At 39.6% G+C, this 19,777-nt stretch overlaps 1 protein-coding gene and 1 long non-coding RNA gene across 11 annotated transcripts in view; one reads left to right on the top strand and one right to left on the bottom strand.

The window, feature by feature from the left end:
• Nucleotides 1–19,777, bottom strand: part of PPP6R3 (protein phosphatase 6 regulatory subunit 3) — a 103,947-nt gene that overhangs the window by 1,679 nt on the left and 82,491 nt on the right. For 4 of the 10 annotated variants that reach the window (XM_051620258.1, XM_051620259.1, XM_051620255.1 and 1 more), the window contains one exon: nt 12,716–19,777. This exon is cut by the window's right edge and continues 15,834 nt beyond it. The exons of 4 other annotated variants lie outside the window; for them this stretch is intronic. The gene's annotated coding sequence lies outside the window, so the exon portion shown is untranslated. Of the gene's footprint in view, nt 1–6,675 lie in introns of those variants that run through there. 2 more of the 10 variants (XM_051620250.1, XM_051620252.1) reach the window with 1 other exon arrangement.
• On the top strand, nt 3,965–6,136 carry LOC127385046 (uncharacterized). Its single transcript, XR_007889581.1, has 4 exons — nt 3,965–4,049; nt 4,285–4,347; nt 4,930–4,988; nt 5,989–6,136. It is a non-coding gene; the product is annotated as an uncharacterized LOC127385046 (long non-coding RNA).

Below are 19,777 nucleotides of genomic sequence, written 5' to 3'. Positions count from 1 at the left end.
AACAATTTTCCTTGTCAAGAATGCTCAAGGAATCTCACTGCTGAGACAGAAGAATTAGAATTAGTCTGAAGCCTGCCTTTTCTAGCTTAGCTTGAAAAATGGCTGTCTGTGATGACAGTTTATGTTCTGATTGAGGTACCCTTCAATGTGCTAATTCCTCCATTAATTGATTTGTGTTTTTTAGTTAGTTGTAAAAGCTTAATGAAATTTGCAATAGCTGTTAGGTTATGCCTAGTTCTTACCAGAGGTTCACCATCAGATCAACTGTCAATGAGGCTAATTAAAATTTACTGAAGTCAACAGAACATTAAGCATTGAATAGCAAAACAGTTTCTAATGTCTCTAAATTGAAACATGAGGGACAGAATCACCGTTACTCACACAACATGTACTCTATTCTATAATTGTAACGGCATTTCATAGAAATTAAATGAAAACACAGGGGACAATACTGTTTTCAGCCAGGGTAAAAAGCTTCAAATTTTTAAGGAAATGACAATATGGACATCATGGATTAGGCCCAGCCAGCAACAAAGAACCATGCAGTTGCTCACTTACTCCTCCCCCGTAGAAAATCCAACTGGATTGAGACAAGGACAATGAAGTTTCACTCACCAATTATCACTAGTCATATGCAAACAGAACAAAAAGAAAACAAAAACCAGATTCAAAACCCCACTCCTCCCTTCTTCCTGGGCCCAGATTACTTTGTTCCCCATTTCTCTAGCTCCTTCATCCCAGGGGGACAGGGAATGGGGTTTAGAGTCAGTTTGTCATGTTATTTTCTGCCACTCCTTCCTCGTCAGGGAGAAGGATTCCTCACAGTCTTCCCCTACTTCAGTGTGGGGTCCCTCCCATAGGAGAGAGTCCTTCACGAACCCATTCAACATGAGTCCCTCCCACGAGGTGCAGTTCTTCAGGAACAGACTGCTCCAGCACAGAGTTCCCACTAAGTCACAGCCTGCTTTGGGTGCAGTCACCTCCTATGGTGCAGGGTCCTCCATGGCTGCAGGTCCACATCTGCTCCACCATGGTCCTTCACAGAGTGCTCCAAAGTGCTCTTCCTGGGACTGCAGGGGGACAGCCTGCTCTCTCACCACAGACTGCAGGGGAACCTCTGCTTGGGAACCTCCTTCCTCTCCTTCCTCACCGGCCTTGGTATCTCTGCTCCGGCATTGCTCTCATCTCCCCCTCTTCTCTGCCCTGAGCACTTACAGCAGTTGGATTCCCCTTCTTGAATATGTTAATCACAGAGGCCCATGCATTGCTGCTAATGGGCTTCATCTTAGCCAGTGATGCAGGGTTTTTGGAGCTAGGGGAGCTTTCAGCAGCCTCTCACAGGATTAACCCTTGTGGGGCCCCTCCCCCACTACCAAAACCACACCACACCAAGCCAACACAATGGATAAGAGTATCAAAACTTTGGGCTTAGGAAAAAATAATTACATTTTTGTCACTGGAGATTTAATTTTGAGAACAAGGGGTAAATCCTAACGTTCTATTATGTGTTTAATGGTAAAAATTTCCCTTATATACATTTATTGAGGAAGGATGATCTATTTTAACTAACAAAAAATATAAACCATCAAGAATGGCTGTGTTATATAATATCCAGGGAAAAATCACTGAATAAAAGTGGATTTTGCTTTTTGCTTTTTGAAAGGTCTGGAGTTGCAGTGGGTCCCTTTGCTGTCAAGCTTACTGAGAGATAATGAATAAAACAGGAAAAAGTGTGTCAACTGTTTCTGTTTTGAAGTTGTATAGAAAGGTTTGGTTTTAAGAACTCACCACTATTAATATTAAAAACCTTTGTCTTTACAGGGTGTTGTCTATCTGCCTGAAAACTGAGTGAGGTTTTTGTCCTACTTCCCAGAAAACATCAAGCAAGACAACTCTCAAGTATATACACAAAATCTCTAATACCGTATGAGCAATGACAATGAATTCCAGGCTCGGAAGATAAGTTACCAGAAAAATTAGTCTCACTTACACTGGAGTCATTCCAATTAAACACTGACATTACAGAAGGTAAATGCTTTACTGGGGGAGTGTAATCATCCAGGTAACTAGACATTATTCTTTGCAGAAGTTTGAAGATATTTATCCTTTAATCTAATTCAGTATTTACCTGGGGGACACCAACATGCAGTGACACCAGCAACTTGTGTTACTGTTTTTTCTGCATCGGAAACATTTAACCCTGAATACAGAGATTTACAACAACTTAGCACGGAAATCACAAATGCAAAGCTTTCTGTGTCTGAATCTAATCCTGAGTGGGAAAGTGTTGCGGCCCGAGTCCAACCCGGGCTAGAAAAACTAGTTGAATCACAGATCGTCCCTTCTCTTCTTCTCAATTAGAGGAGGAATAGCCCCCAATTGGCTGGTTTTACTTTCCCAGTGGGTCCGTCCCTACCTTGGGACTGGCTGGCTACACAGGGTGTGTCTCTAGAACATAAACTGCGCCCAGGTGTGCGCGCACCACTTAAAATACCACTTTAATGTAGAAGTTTTAAAAGAGGTGGGGGACGGGGGCTGGATATGCAAGTGTGGTTCCCGGAGGTAAATCTTGGGGTGTATAACGTTTACACTGAGTTTACACTGGGTATTCGAGCGTGATACACGGTGGTAAAGAGAAAGAAAGAAACACTATTATAGCTGGGGGTAGAGAGCCTGAATTCTTTCCCATACAGAGTAGACAACGTGCGTGTGTGAATGTGGCTGATTATCTTTGTGGGGGTAAAAGAACACAGAGAAAGACAGAGAAAGATTTCTCGGTCAGTAAGTCTTTAAGACTCTCTGGCTCAGAAGCGCTGATAGCTTCGGCGGCGGCTACAACAGTGGCGGCTGTAGCTTTAAGCTGGAACTGCAGCAGCCGCATAATCGAAGAAGTGACAGCTGGAATGGCAGCGACAACAGGGCTCGGCAGCTGCGGGGCGGCGGCAGCTACAGCAAACTGCCTTAGGTGCTCAGCTGTGAAGCTGGCGCTAGGCTGGAACTGTAGTGACGACGGGCGACAGGCAGCAGCAGGTACATGGTCATGGCAGGCACACGGTGATGGGGTGCTGCCTTGGGAGCATGGCTGCAATGACTGGAGCTATGGCTGTAGCTGTGGCTCAGCCGCCAGAGCACAGCTGCAACGGCATACCCGGTACACAGCAGCCCCGGCCCACGTTGGCTGCGGCGGCTGACTTAGGAGCCCTTGATGACGGAGTGTTTTGGGGAGCGAGCAGTGATTCCAGCTCATTTAGTTTATCAGCTCTTTTAGTCTGCTCCAGGTCCCTTCTTCCGTTTCTTCGGCTCCTTTTGTGCAGCTCCTCAAGGAGCAGGCTCCATGAGAAAAAGCAAGAACACAAGAGAGGAAGCAGGATCTTAGCCCCAGCCACAGAAGGCTCTTTTTTATTTGGTCTCCTATTCCTCTTTTTTTAAATCTTTTTATCTTCTTCTCTCTCCTTTTTTTTCCAGCAGCCATGAACAATGAACAGAACAACTGATAATGGCCCTCAATAACTGTTTGATGGGTCTTTTTGTCCCCTCAGCTCCCAGCCCCAAGGTGCAGCTCCTGCAAAGGCTGGATCCTGACTGAAAACTTGAAGGTTGGAAAGCAATCTAGAACAGGTTCAGTTAAGTAGTAATAATAATAATGATAATGGTGAATTACAAATATATAAATATGGAGCCTACCATGGTAATTATTTCCCAACTAGAAAAATCCCAATCTGTTCTCAGCAGGAGATGGGGGTACCTAAGTCCAGGGTCCTAGTGACAGTCCACAAAAGCCTTGGAGCAGCCACACCTGTCCTACTCCAGGAGGCAGGAGAAGGCAACCTGTCTCAGTGAATGATGTTCTCTGGTGAGAAAACCAGTTCCAGAAGCATCAGAAGCAGAGAGAGCAATGGCAAACAGACCTCCAACCCAGCCAGCACACCAGCCAGGGAAGAGCTCTCTTAGGACCCATTTTATACTCCGTTAGACAGACTTAAGGGACCTCTTCAATATGGCCAATGGAACTTAACCTAACTGTAGACAACTGTGGACTTTAAAATGAGGTAATTTTCTGGATCCCATTGACTAGCTGTCTTGAACAACTATTTCTTATGTAAACGCTTACACTGTGGACATGGGCAGCTGGTTACTTACCAAGTGATCAAAATTCTATTTTGAAATATACCAAATCCAGTTAACTGTATGGAAAATATAAATACAATGCTTGTTTATAACAGAAGGATTTTTGTACTCCATCAGCTTCCAGTTGCCCACTCTGACTTGTTTTCACCTTTATAGGTATACTGCTTTTGGCTGGGACAGATTCAATTTTCTTCAGAGTGATGTCAGTTATTAATTGAAGTAAGTAAAATTTGGAGGGGAAAAATGCACATTGGGAAAAAAATCACATAAAAGAGAACATAACAGACACGTAGAATAAAAACAAGATCTAGATAACAGTGAAACAGTAAGAATCAGACAAAACCAAATTCCAATTAGAGAAAAACACTCCACAAGTAGTCAACAGCCCGGCCTTGAGACAGGCCTGCAGGACACCTGCAAGACAGATAAAAGGGATGGAAAGGAGCACCCCCCCACACTTTATCTTGGTTACAGCCTTAAGCACTGGGAAAAACCCACTGAGTAATTGCAATCACCATATTAATACATTAATGATCCATTAGCATTCTAAAATTCACACCCACAGGCTAGAGGGACCCCTTCTAACAACAAGTCCCCCACTCTGAACATGCACAGTGAAGTTCCTGAGCATTGCCACTTTAAATGGAAGTGAGAGATTAGTTTACCAATTGTGTGTGCAAGTGATAGAATAAAGTTGGAGAACAAGTTCTTTCTCAAGTTTTTGGGAATAAAAGTAGCACTTGTGTTTTGGGAAACTGAGCTTGCTTTGTGGATTACGACCCTGCTCCCTTTTCTGTGCAGAACTGGATACTAAAGCAAACATCTTGACTCTGTGTGTGGATCGGCTTCTTGCACACCAGGTAACAGACCCCGCTTTTGGGACAGCAATAGCAGTTTCTAAGGTTGATAACATACCAGTGTTTCAGCTACTGCTGAACAGTGCTTCAAGGCTTTCTCTATTTCTCATGTTGTCCCATGGAGATATAGAAGAAATTGGAAGGGGACACAGCGGGGACAACTGTCCCCAGCTTCACTTTATTTCATTGTTCTTAATATCGCCTGGTTGCTAGGGACCAGCCCTCAGGACATGCACTTGCGGGAGGTGATGGCGAAACCCCATTGTAACCCCTCAAACCCTGCTCCCAAAAGTGGCAGGAGTCTACTCCAGCAGCTCAGTCTTATGACTCAATCACGCTTACTCATCCTTGTCAAATAATGGGCGTCACTGACACCAACTATCCCTTGTTGGCTGGCCCAATGCAGAATCCAGGACTGGTGATTTTCTGTTATCTCTCTGTCTAATCTCTTTCTCTAACTTCAGCTGAATGTGGAGAAAGATGAAATAAGAAATCTGAAATTTAGATTTTTATCAATTTAGCTTATAATCTTTCAAGTTCTGTGTGTTATCATTAAGAGTCGCTAGCACGGGCAAACAGCTGATAAGGACCTGCTGAAATCCTTGGTATTTCAAGAGCTGATCTTGGAGCTTAAGTGATTGGAAGATTTTACTGTATAGTGTGGGGAAACCATGCAAATGCTTTTGCTGCCTTATTTAGCATCATCATCATTTTTCATTTGCTCCCCTCCAGTTAAACTGAGATGCCCCAGTTTTTTAATCAGGTCATGCTAGGTTTCACTGGGAAAAAAAACCAACACTTCCAGAAGAGGAACAGAATGGAAGAATTATGACCATCTAATCTGTTAAATGTCATATAATGTCTTTCATTTGACACTATGAGTGATCATTTTTTTCCTTATTCATTTAATATGCAATTTAATTGCAACTGCAATAGTAAGTAATACCTTTGTAAAGTGATTCTGAAGAAAGTTACTGTTAATTAAATCTTATTTCTGTTACAGACTTCAACCTGAAGAAAACTGGCTCATTGACCAGAAAACCTAACCAAGAAATTAAAAAACCTCATTTGGTGTTGTCCTAAGGTTTAATTTTTTTCAACTTATGAATGGGGTTTCAAATTTCAAACTGGGCTTTTTAAAATGTGATGGTTTCCTTTTTCAGTTGTAACCCAGGTATAAATAAATCAGTTAGTGAAAAAAATGCTGGAAGATTCATTGACTGCATGGAACAGTACAACTTACCACATATTACAGCTAGTTTCTTTAATTACAGAAGTCCCATAGATACTGTGTGCACAAGACTAGTAACTACTGCAGTTTTTGAAGTCTAGAGAAAAAACTTACCCCCTGAAGGAGCATTTCTACTTCTTTCTGGTCTGAACCTCAGACATTAGAAATAGTGAGATCATTTTCTTTTCCATTATTTCTGTCACTATAAAGATCTTGCCCTTGGTTTCAAAAATTGTTACCATATCTTTAAAGAACATCACATTTTTCTGTCAGTTACCACCACATGGCCTACAGTTAGGAAATTACATTCATACTTCATATAAATTAAATTTACTAATTTTGTGTATATTTATGGTTAGCTTGCTTTCTTTTTTTCCCCTTTAATCCCTGCATTAACTCCTATTTGAAGAATGTATGTGATATTTAGGGAAATGTAATGATTTGAAAGCCATTTCAATATTTAGAGTTGTCTAAAATATTTTTATTAGAATTCTGTAAATGAAGACCTTTAAAATGCAATTGATGTCAATCAAGAAGCTTTGTGAGTCATTCTCGGCTATGAAGAAGCATAGTAATTTTCCTCAAGACAGCATTTTTAAAACAAAGTACTAATTCATAGACCCTTCAGAAAACATTAAATAGTAAAATAGTCCTCTCATTGGCAAAAAAAAACCAACCCAAAGCCCAACAACAAAACAAAACTACTGTAAGCAATGTGTGCATTTCTTTGTAACCTTATAATTCTGTTTTCTAGATACCATTTTATTGCTTGGCCTTGTTCCTTGGGTATTCTCCATGCTGAATCTTGCTGATATAGTTCTCACCCTTTGCCTTTTTCTTTTTTTTTTATTTGTTTGAACTTTTCCCTCTCTACTCCCCAACCCTGCCAATGGAAGTATTTATAAAGCTTGAAGGAATTGAGCAGGATTTGGCTTACGACTGTATTAACACTGATTAGGGATGTGGGGTTTTCTTTCTAAATAATCTAAAATTTTTAAAAAATAATCATTACCTTTACACCAAATGCAGTATGTGGAGGTGCTAACCACCAGTCTTCCTTATTAAGTAGTATTTAAGTATTTTTAAATTGAAAAAAAAAAACAACCCTAAATTCATGTATTTGGATACCTTAATATATTGTTTGATTATCTATAAATAGTAATTAACCTCTTCTGCATTGTTCTTGCTGTCTGATTTGTTATAAAGCACTATTCTAGATGCAAGTGCAAACTAGATTTATAAAGAGTTCCTTATTTTGTTTCTAGTAACTCCTAAAATTCACCTAGCCTTTTTAACTACCCCCTCATCATGAAGTTGATTTCTTTTTTTTAATTGTAAAGGTAATCTCAAGAATATTCCCCAATGTGGTAGCTAGATTAGAGCCTGTTAGAAGATTCTCTCTATGTGTCATTTTAACCCCAAGTATATAACTTTGAAAATATCAACTTAGAATTTTATTGGCCCTTTTACTGCCTATTTTGATTCAGTGTTGTGAAATAATTTTGGAACACTCTGCAGGCTGCCTCATTTTTTTTTGCTTCCCATGAATGCTCTTTTTGCCACATCACTTATGAATATACTAAAACATAGTCCCATTAGAGCTCAGTATGGGTTTCCACTAATTGATAATCATGTTTTAAAAGTCAGTCGAGATGCAGCCCAGGTGGGATCTCCTTCACCAGGGTGATAGTAGTTTGAGACGCTCAGAAACAGAGTTTAGTATACAGGCACATATTCAAATCTTCTAACAATGATAATTTTTTAATGTGTTCTAAGAGGGGGCTATAATCAGCTTATGTAAATAAATCAGGATGGTAAAAAATAGGAGCAATGAAAACAGAGAGGGTAGATTGCTATTTCGACCAATACAGTCTCACAGAACAGTAAGATGTCTAACCACTACAGTTAGTTAGAAAATCCGATACTAGCTGGTGATTAAGCTGTTCTTGCACTCTACAGACTTAACCACTACCTGCTTTCAATTTGGAGACACAATAGTTAAAGCTCTGCATACTAAAGAGCCAAAGTTGAACAAATATGTGAACACAGTTTAGACTTTGTTGTGAGACAACATATTTGCAAATAGCTTGACACAGAAATGTGTCACCATTTGACTCAGGTTCAACAACAATGCTCTCAATCCCCCCTCCCTCCTACCCAGGTAGGGAAGAAGAGAGAGAGAATTAGAAGAGAGACACTCTGGATTGAAAACTAAACTACACAGCTTTAATTAAACATCAATGATAAAAGATAACATATATAACTATATACAAATATGTTCAGATATGTGCAAAAGCCTCTCGCCTCCTCCCATCCCCAGCAACTCCCACAGCACTCTCCTGAGCTGTGAACAGTCCCGAAAAATTCCAGACTGCTGCTGGAGAAAGCAGAGAGTGATGAGTCAGGAGAGCTCGAGCCTGGGGGTCGATGGTGATGGATGGATGGATGGATGGATGGAGTCCTCCCTGGACTCCAGCCATGGATGGAAGGGAAAAAGAAGCAGGATAGAAGTTGTCTGCTGTGATCTCTGACCTTCGTCTGAGCTTACGTAGATATACGGAATGGATTATCTCTGGCCAATTTTGCTGTCTGTCTAACTCAGCCTCTATGGGGGGGGGGTCATAGATCTCCCCATAGTGTGTGAGCCGGCAGAGTAAAGGTGTGACCTTGAAGATCCAGCAGTTAGAAAAATATTCCACTGTTATCAGTCTTAGTTGGAACACTCTGGTACTAGTTAAAAGAAAAGTTACTGAACGGGGAAAAAAAAATCAGTAAAAGGAAAACTGGCTTCATCCTGGCTCAAACCAGGACAAAGAGAATTAGTTATTCAATTGTTGACTCAAAATAACTCAGTTGTTCTGAACAATACCTGTATGCTTTGGGTTTAAGCTCTCTTCTTCACATCATTTTGAGACTGGGAGTCTCAAAACACATTTTTCTTTGCTCTGTACTTGCATTTTTGAAGTGTTCTTGCTGCTCTGCATTAAAGCTGGGTTAAGATACAGTATTTCAGACTGTTTGAACCTTACAAACTTATTTTGATTTTTCTTTAGGAATGTAGCCAAATAAAATTGTATTAATAAAATAAAGGATGGTAGGACACTCTGGAATGATCAGGATTATGGAAATAAGAGAATCAGCAGTTTAAAGGAAATACAAAATAATAGACTCATAGAATGGTTCAAGGTGGGAAGGGACTTTTAAACATCATCTATTCCACTACTCCCTGCAATGATTAGGCACATCTTTAACTAATATGATGTTGCTTAGAGCCCTGTTGAACCTGACCTTGAAAGTTTCCAGGGGTGGGACATCTAGCAACTCTCTGGGCAACCTGTTCCAGGGTTTTATTACTCTCTTTGTTAAAAATGTCCTCCTTATATCTAGCCTGGACCTACTTTCTTTTAGTTTAAAACCATTACCCTATTGTCTTATCCCAATAGGCCCTACTAAAATTATACTTATGCTTAATGTTTCTTGTTAGCCCAATGAGCAATAAAGCTAGGTATAATAGAGGAAAAAACACTTTTTCTACTCTCTAATATGAATATGGTGGGCAGTTTATTATCAGAAAATGCATCTGTTATAGAAATAAGATTTGCATATGGTCCATATTGACTAGGATGCTGCTGACTACTTTAGTCAGACAAAATAGTACCTCAAATAATGAAAGAAGCAAAGAAAACAATTCTGGTTGTCTATATTTTTTTTAATGTCACCCTAAAACGAGATGAAACTTTGACTAATGTCTTTGAAAGACCCTGCAGCCTGTGCAAGAATTGATAAGAATTAGAAAGTTTACCAGGGGCATATCAAATAGTCATGGCATAGGACCAGGGTTTCAGTTTTGTTTCCCATCCTTAAAAAATAGGGATATCTAAATCCAAAACTAGCCAAATGCAGGAGGAGGGCTCAACCACCAATCTAAATATAATAGCTGGCAGCATTACGGAAAAGCCATAAGCAGGGACTAAATAATGAAGTTTGCTTGAAATAATTCCAATAGCTAGTTTTGGCCACAACAGAATAGAATCATAGAATCATCATCAAGGTTGGAAAAGACCTTCAAGATCATCAAGTCCAACCATCCACCCTACAACCCCTAACCACTAAACCATCTCTCAAAACACCACTTCTACCCATTATTTGAACACTTCCAAGGATGGTGATTGTACCACCTCCTTGGGCAGCATGGTCCAATGCCTCACCACTCTTTCTGTGAAGAATTTTTTCCTAATATCCAATTTGAACCTCCCGTGGTGCAACTTGAGCCCATTTCCTCTTGTCCCATCACTAGTCACTAGGGACAAGACACTACACCACAACCTCCTCTCAGGCAGTTGTAGGGAGCAATCAGGTCTCCCCTCAGCCTCCTCTTCTCCAGGCTGAACAGCCCCATCTCCCTCAGCCTCTCCTCATAGGGCCAGTTCTCAAGACCCTAATCAGCCTCGTTGCCCTTCTCTGCACCCTCTCCAGCACCTCAGTGTCCTTCTTATACTGTGGCACCCAAAGCTGCACACAGCACTTGACGTATGGCCTCACAAAGGCCGAGTAGATGGACAGGATCACCACCCTGGTCCTGCCGGTCACACTATTCCTCATGCAGGCCAGGATGGTGTTGGCCTTCTTGGCCACCCAGGCACGCTGCTGGCTCATGTTCAGATGGCTGTCACTCAACACCCACAGGTCCCTCTCTGCTGGGCAGCTTTCCAGCCACTCCTCCCCAAGCCTCTAGCACTGCCAGGGATTGTTGTGGCCAATGTGCAGGACCCGACATTTGGCCTTATTGAAACTCATGCTATTTTCCTTGGCCCATCAGTCAAGCCTGTTCAGGTCCCTCTGGAGAGGCTCCCTTCCGTCAAGCAGATGGACACTCCCTCCCAGCTTAGTGTCATCTGCAGACTTACTGAGGGTGCACTCGATCCCCTCATCCAAGTCAACAGTAAAGACGTTAAACAAGAGTGGCCCCAGCACTGAGCCCTGGGGAACACCAACTGCATTTAACTCCATTCAACACAACTCTTTGGACCCAGCCATCCAACCAGTTTTTTTATCCAGTGAAACATGCACATCCAAGCCATGAGCAGCCAGCTTTTCTAGGAGAATTCTGTGGGAAACCTTGTCAAAGGCCTTGCTAAAGTCAAGGTAGATACCATCCACCTTCCTTCCCTCATCCAATAAGTGTGTCACCCTGTCGTAAAGCTATCTACATTACTGAAAAGAAACTTAGTCTGGTAAAACTAATTTTGTCAGAAGCTAGTGGAAATTTTGAGTTGCAGATGTCCTGGGACTGAAAGCCAGACACTCATTTTTTTAATCTCACAGCAGAGATTCACACACTCTAGCAGCCTAAATATAGTGAATTCCACAACTGATTATGTGATATGGCCTTGCACATAATACAAGACACAGACTGGCTGCTTTCTCTAGAAGTATACTTCTACAGGAATCGCAGATGAACAAGGAGACTAACAACAGTGCAGAGCTTGACATAAGGATCCTATTACTCTTTAAGACCCTATAAAATTCAGTTTTGAACAGTGGATATCTTGTCCAAAACAAGATATGCAACAGATCCGTTGAAAGAAATGCACAAAGAAAAAACCCAACCCATTTTGAATTTTGAATTCTTGTTTCCAAAACATCAACATGATTTTGACAGTTCTGCAGCAATTGTTTTGTGATCCAGTGTAGTTTTGCAAATGAAACCAGCTCACAGCTTCAGATCTGTTTAATTTGCTCTGGCACATCTGAGTATACCTACTCCCATTCTGCTAATGAAATTACACACATTCCACCTTTTGAAGATATGCATATTTGTATGAAAAATTGGTACCTGTGACACAAGTAAAAAAATAACCTTCACATTATAAACAAAGAGAAAGTAAGTCCTGTGGATTTTGTAAAGCTTAGAGTGTGTGGGGGGTTCTAGATACTTTTAGCCTTATTTTTGCTGTACACCTTCACAAGATATATTGTGGGGTTTTCTTGCATTGCTGCCACCAAATGGTCGACATTATTAACCTTAACTCTAATGGTAATAATTTTGTATCATTCATGTACAGCTTTCAAACAGAAATGATACAATAGCTTTTATCTTTTTATAAAAAAAATAAAATAGTTGTGCCGGAGTTTCATCACCCATTTTTTTCTGTTTGTGTGGTAAAATCTTTTTTTCTCAGTTCTTCAATTTCTAATGACAAAGAGGCTTATGATTAATTTGCAGATAGAATAACCCTCTTCTAAATGCACACCACTCAATAAATGAACAAGCTGCTTACAGTAATTAAAGTAATGTCATCCTGTGCTCAAATTGCTTGTGCTAATAAAGCTAATTGGCAACAGCAAGCATTAACTAAGATTAGTCATACACATCTTATGTCATCACCGGTGCCTATAATTTTCTAAATAGAGGGAATTTCGCGTCTGTTTTAAATCATTTGTTGTCTGCATTGGTGTTCCTTCCCATGTTATTGTATCAAAGATACTACTACTACAATAGATGAGAAAAAAGTTTATTTTCTTTTTCAAACAAAGAGCTCTACAGTAGAGAACAAGATTTGAAACATTTACAAATCACTTATTCTGAAATAAGTGTTTGTTTCAGCAAAATTAATAAATCTGCATTTCCCTTCTTTTGCATATATTCTGATACCCCTTCTACAGGAAGTAAATTATTTGCAGCAGAACATTAATCTAATCAGTTTAGACCACAAACTGTATTTCACAGTAAAACAGATGAGTCAAAAGATCTAATTAATATTTACTTTGGGAATCTGCAAGAAATTGTTATCAGGAAGACAAAATTTCCATGCTTTTGCACCGTTTATTATAAACAAATTCTTAGCTGTAAGTAGAACAATAATTATTTGCAGTGTCAGTCCAAACTATCAGGAACCAGCTACTGAAAATACAGCTTTAGAGACCAAAATTTACTACTTGCTTTTTTTTGCAGCAGTCTTTTTTCCTATTTGAAGATTTCCTTCTCCCTTCAGTTCTCTAACAGCTAACCAATAATTTCTACAAGTGTTTTTCCTAAGTTACATTTACTAGACTTCTATAATTCACATAGCTTTCTATGTTCTCTGTCAAAATAGGTAAATTTTTCTAAAAATATGAAAGTATTCTCAAGTTGTCCAGCTGAGCTGTTTTCCCTGTGCTGGTTGGAGTAACTATTACATGTGGTAGTCTGCTTGCTACACTTCATAGTTTGCTTTTATCCAGCTGCTTGGAATTACTGACATGTTCAGCTGATGTTTGGCCCTATGCCTCACAGCTTCATTCATCACAGAATGTATTGGATTGGAAGGGACTTATAAAAGTCATCTAGGCCACCCCCCCTACAACAGGCAGGGGCATCTCCAACTAGAACAGATTGCTCAGAGCCCCATTAAGCCTGACCTTGAATGTCTCTGGGGATGGGGCCTTCAGCATCTCTATAGGCAACCTGTTCCAGTGATCCACCATCCCCATATTCGAGAACTTTTTCTTTAATATATATGAAACATATACAGACATACATATATTAGATATATGTACATATATATATATGTTATACCCATCTTTTAGGGTATACCATTGCCATCAATCATTACAATACATCAGTTTTTTTGGGGTAAGGGGTTTATCCCCAAGCTTATTTGAATTTCCCAGAATACATCCTAATGATGAACATTTGGTAATGCCATCTTCTGCTGAGGACACATTACCCATTTTGATAACACAAATACAGGATACAAATAAACCAAATAGACTTCTAACAATTACCAGTGTTAGCAAGAGAAGGGCTCTCAAGCAGACTCCCCATACTCTGGTCATCACTGTACTAGCGTATGAGGCAATTTCCAAAATCCCTCCTACACATACCAAAAAGTGGATACAATTTACTAGGGGGAACAAACCAAACAAACCAAATCACCTGATCACAATGTCTATAAGGGCCTTGGTCTGCTACTTGACCTCCAGTGCGATCATGGGAGGAGTCCCTGGAAAAATCCTCCAGTGTGTGCTGGAGTCCAGGCAGTGAAAGCTCCCCTCTGTGGCATGCAGCACATCAAGGTCCAGTCTGAATCAGGTGTCCCATGTGGGTCACCAGAAAACTGTTATTGTTTTATGTTAGCTCTTGAAATACACACAAAGAGACTACATTTAGGAAGCAGACATTGCTTATTGCAGGTTCGAGAAAAGCTTGGTGGGCTCCCACAAATCAAGTGTGCCTTCCTACAGGGTTTCTTTTATACATACAAATTTTAATTTATCTTATTTCCTATATACACCAGTATTACTCTCTACATGCTTGTCTGATGAGTGCTTTTGTGAGAAGGGGGATTCTTTCAGCCCAGGGGAGTATATTCCCAGTAAGTTTAACTACTCATTGTTCTCTTCTAACTGTGATACTCATCTCCTGTGGCTACAGACATTCACACAAGTATCCTCTTCCCTTGGTCATGCTTATCTGTCTCTTCTGACATCAGTATCTCTTTTGCGTAACAGCTCCATCAGGATCGTATCTTGCAGGAAAAGGAATGGTGCCAGAGATGAGTTTTTCTACACTCAAATGACAATTATTACAAATAGGATGACAGATAAATTATTCCAGCTTTGAATTGGTTTTACAGTACAATTATCTCTTGCTTTCTATGCATGAAGAATCCTTGCAGCATTGTATCTGGCATTTTCTTTTGCCTGATGTCTCATGAAACATTTCACAGAACTTGGGACTGTGAAAAAGATACAATTAACTATTACAAAACCTGCAAAAATCACATACTCAAGATACACATATTTATAAAGGAAATGTTCCTTTTTCATAGATTTTAGAAGCTAGAGATGAAGGCTGGTAAGTAAAGGTGTGTATGTATGTCTTCTTTTTAAAACTTTATATGAAGAGCCTGATCATGACCCATATAAAATAATTTAATTATTAATAAAATTCAATTTCTTTTGTGGTTTTTACCGGTAGAAATCAAAGATACAAACCCAAAATCATACCTAGAAATGCTTTCATTTTACCAGCTGACACTATAAACTTCATGTTATTGTGTTCAAAAGAACTGAGTGACTTGTTTGTGAGCCCAGAGGATAGCTATCGTATTTGCTCACTTTTACTGCTTCTAGATTTCAGAACATACTCTTTAACTTTAATGTGACTTAGCTGACAAAATCTTCCCATTTCTGAAAGGTTAGAGTAATTCAAACAGACTCTGCATATTTTGAATCTTTGCCAGTTTGGATACCCAACTCAGAGGAGTACCCAACTACTTTGTAATAGCAGCAGTACTTGTGCTTACAGCAAACAGTCATCCTGTTTCCTTGGGCACATAAAATCAGTAATCCACTTCTGTGAAACCCCTAAAAAAGCCCCAAACTTTTGCCTGTGTACACCCAGGGTTACTATGCATGCGTTTTTACAGCTCATCATCACCACTAAAAACAGTTCATTCATTCTATCCAACATGGTGAAGTCAGATACTTAAAAACCCTGCCTACAGTGTACTTTTAGGACTCCTAGTCTTGTGGATGAGTGGGCATAGAAGTTTTGCAATAATATTTTATAATAGAAGACTTCAAGTCCCAAGAAAAGATGCTCTTTCACCTTAGTTACAGATGTCTGCTACCACTGCATGGTCAGTGCAGCCAACAGGTGAGTCATTTCCTATCATAAGATTCACAGAAAATGTTTCTGAGAAGACATTGTGAGAGTGGACATGATAAAATATGATGCAACCACAAAAAAACACCCCAATATTGAGGCCTCATGGACTTATTATGAGGTGCAACTACTTAGATTGCAACCAAAGGACGGACAGCAATGAAAGGAAAAAGTCTGAGTTTCTCATGCTCACTCTTGTGGATTTTGGGCGGAGGCTCTGGAGTGGTTAGTACAGTGATATTTACATTGTTGAATTTGCCTCTAAGAGGTTCATGCAAGGTAGAAGTCCTCTAAAATCAGTGCAGCCTATCAAGGGCAGAAATACTACTTTGTACTAGAGGAGTGGGAATTGAAAAACATAGGGCCTGTTTTTAGGTGTTTTTAAGGAGACCAAGCAAGCATAGAATATAATACAGAGTAAAATTAGAAAATGATAGATAAATGTGATCTTTTTGGCAAACTTGGACAGCTAAATGAAAGTTGTACCTCACAAGTCTATGAAATGCAGTGTTACAAATGGGGTTGTACCCTGGAAAGCTTATCCTAGTAATAGAAAGAGAATATACTTTCATAATCAGTTTTTTTTAATTACTGATCAGAACTGATATGCACCTGAGCCACCTTATTTGTATGGTGCTACCTGAAGTCAGGATAGTTACTTATTTCATTAGCAATTTTTTAGTCACTGTTTTTTCATGTTACCCTTCTCAGTTTGAAATTTTGTCTTTTTGTGATTTAAAAGCTTTATGGTTCTTGCCCTCACTTTGGGTTTTACATCCTGTAAAGTTATCATTTACTGGTCTAGCAGATAAGTAGAGCAGAAAGGGGCAAATTGACCTGCCTGAGAAAAAAATACAATAGACTGCTACCTATGTAACTGCTGTCCAATGTCAAAGAACACAATTTAAACTTCATTTGTATTTACTGTTTATCTTATTACTAAGGAAGACATTTTCAAGTATAAATAGGATGCTGGTCTTTCTTTTGCCTTCCCCCACATAGTTGCTCTGTCAGTCTGTTATCCAAAGACTGGTGGAATGGGAGTAAGGAGTGTTTTAGGGAAAGAAAACCCAAACCAACTTTGATACTGGAGTATCTGTATAACTCAGTTTCAGTAGTGTAACTATACGCCTACATGAGCAAGATATTTCCCTAGACTTTCTGGATAACCAATGTAGAAACATGTTCCTCTAGACGAGGATTCTGGATCTACTTACTGCAGCTCAGGAATGCTGCCTTCTCAAATACAGAATCATAGATTCATTTTGATTGGAAAAGCCCTTTAAAATAATAAAATACAACTGTTAACCTAACACTGCAAATCCACCGCTAACACATATTCCTAAGCACCACAGCTATACATCTTTTAAATACCTCCAGGGATCACCATCACTCAATCACCTCCCTGGGCAGCCTGTTCCTTTCATATATGGTGATGTTGAATGCTGTACTTATAAACAGCCAGTTCCCAACAGTATAATTCTGTTTTGTACTCACAGAGACTGTAGTGTTGTTGCCCCAAAAGCTGGTTCTTTACCTAGCGTACAAAGTCCAATCCACACACAGATACAGATGTCAGGTTTATTACAACATTGTGCAAGGTTAGGTACTAGCAGGCTAATGCCAAAAAAACTAGCACACCTTACTGACAGAATATTTATACAGTGGAAGCTGAGATCCAGTTACAATGCTTATCACACTTATTTATTGTCCTTGATTGGTCTCTTCCCATATGTGAGTGGGCTGGGGCTAAAATTGAGTAGTGGTGTTTTACCATGATAGACATCATGTTATCTGTCCTGTTAACAATGCATATAAGACTGCACCCTGCAGTGGAGCCTGCCTCTCAGTCCTCAGCAGGCCAGCAGTTGTCACTTTTTAGCACAGTCATTCTGAGTAAGATTTACCAGTTCTCCCCTTTGAGACTTACAGAGCTCATTTTTCAGAAGCTTTTAAGTCTCACTCTTCCATGCCACTACATTAGCACTATATAATGACCCCTCGCTTAGTCATTTGGATATTTGTTTTTTTTAACATCCATATAAATTTTATAATTTAATCTCTATTCCTGTAACCTGATTTAGAGAAAAAAAAAATAAATAAAAAAAAATTGTAGGGTGTTTCCAATAGAGCATTCTGGTACAACACTACGTACCACATTGAACTAGAACACAGATACACAAACATCATAACTACTTTACTCATTATTTTCCTGAACCAGCTTCCTTAATCTGGAGACCACAATGGGAGGTACTTCCATACTTCAGCAATCTCAAGAGAACTATCACATCCTGGTGCCAGATTTCATTTACATGTAGATACCCTTTCCACTCGGCTCCACGCATGTATAGCAGCTTGTATTAATAACCCTACATATTCCTCCCTGTGAGGCTAGGGGTGTATCTAAGGCTATTTTTGCCACTTATTAAACTTCCTCCTGAAGGACCACAATTGCATCAGTAGTTTTGTTTCCAATTAACTCAGCGATTGTAGAAATGTTTACTATTGCTTCCTCTAATTCACTTACTCCAAGACAAGGGAGGAACCATCTTACAAAAGTGTGAAAATGCAGTGTTTCTTTTAACTAATGGATATCCCTTTTTCTCATTTTCACAAGGGAGTCTTAAGCCATATTTGTTCCTTGCCTTTCAATTTATTGATAAAAGTCACATTAGGGAGTACAGCTCCTAGTGTGCAAATTCCTGACCAATTTAGTAGTAGTACTTTTCTGGCTTTAGTTCCATATATCTAATGCCAACCTTTAACTTATAGAACTGGCCAGCCATTGTATTTTCTCCCCACAATTGGAAATCCAGCTGATACCATTCGGGCACATCCTGAATAATTTGCCACAATAGTTGTATTCTCTTGGCAATCAAATTTATCAAAGCCTTTCAGGGGACTGCACCTTTGTATGCATGTACAATATTTTTCACTTATTGCCAGGGTGCTTATTTCCAACTCTTGAGTTCCTACATGAAATGTTGCATTAGCCTATAAGTTAATCCAGGAGGAATCAGTTGATCCAGAAGGGATAGGAATGCCAGTCCAAGGTACTCCCTTTCTTTCAATGCTCAGGAAAACGGGTACAAACCCAGCAACTGGTTTTATTGGTGGCTTCAACTACCTCTTCTATCAGACTGATATGCATGGTTTGCTCCCAATCTGTAGCCTGCACTGACATGTTACCAAACTTCACATTACTCACTATTTTTATCAGACCAAGCAACACCAAAATTTCCTTCTTTACCAGAATAACTATGGTCTCCAAATGAATTAAAATTTCTACAAAGCACGAGGCATATAAAAAGTATTCAAACCTTACAATATGTTAATAATAAAAATAGTATCAAGAACCCTCAAGTGCAATCCCAATTCATGCATGCACAGGTATCATTCATCAGCAAGGATCATATATGAAGATTTTCAGTTTTAAATCCCCTGTAGGTGTCGAAGTCCATTGGTCCTTATCAGGTTTTGGTGTTTCTTTTGCATAGTGAATCCAAGGACTCAAACCCTCTACTTTAACAGGATTTGGGGTGATTAACAAAACCAGGTATGGTCCTTTCCAATGTTTGTCCTTCCAAGTCCTAATATAAACTCAGTCTCCTGGTTTGAAAGTATGCACTAGGCTATCAAGCAGTGTAAGTGTCATCTCATTAAGATACCTGTGGAGAGACCATAAAGTAGACCCCAAGGACAAGATATACTCAGTAAGAATTCGATCCCCATTCAATTGCATCTGGACATCTTTCTCAGTCAAACTGTTTACAGGCTAAGGTTTTTCATATAGGATTTCACAGGGACTCATTCCCTCCCAAGACCTTGAAGTTATTCGGACCCTTAACAGAGCTAAGGGCAAAACATCTACCTATTTCATCTGAGTTTCCTGACAGAGTTTTGAAATTT

Source organism: Apus apus, chromosome 5 (assembly GCF_020740795.1).
Source record: "Apus apus isolate bApuApu2 chromosome 5, bApuApu2.pri.cur, whole genome shotgun sequence".
Classification (NCBI taxonomy): domain Eukaryota; kingdom Metazoa; phylum Chordata; class Aves; order Apodiformes; family Apodidae; genus Apus; species Apus apus.
The sequence above is the reverse complement of the archived record's forward strand: the minus strand, read 5'-3'. Positions and strand labels throughout refer to the sequence as shown.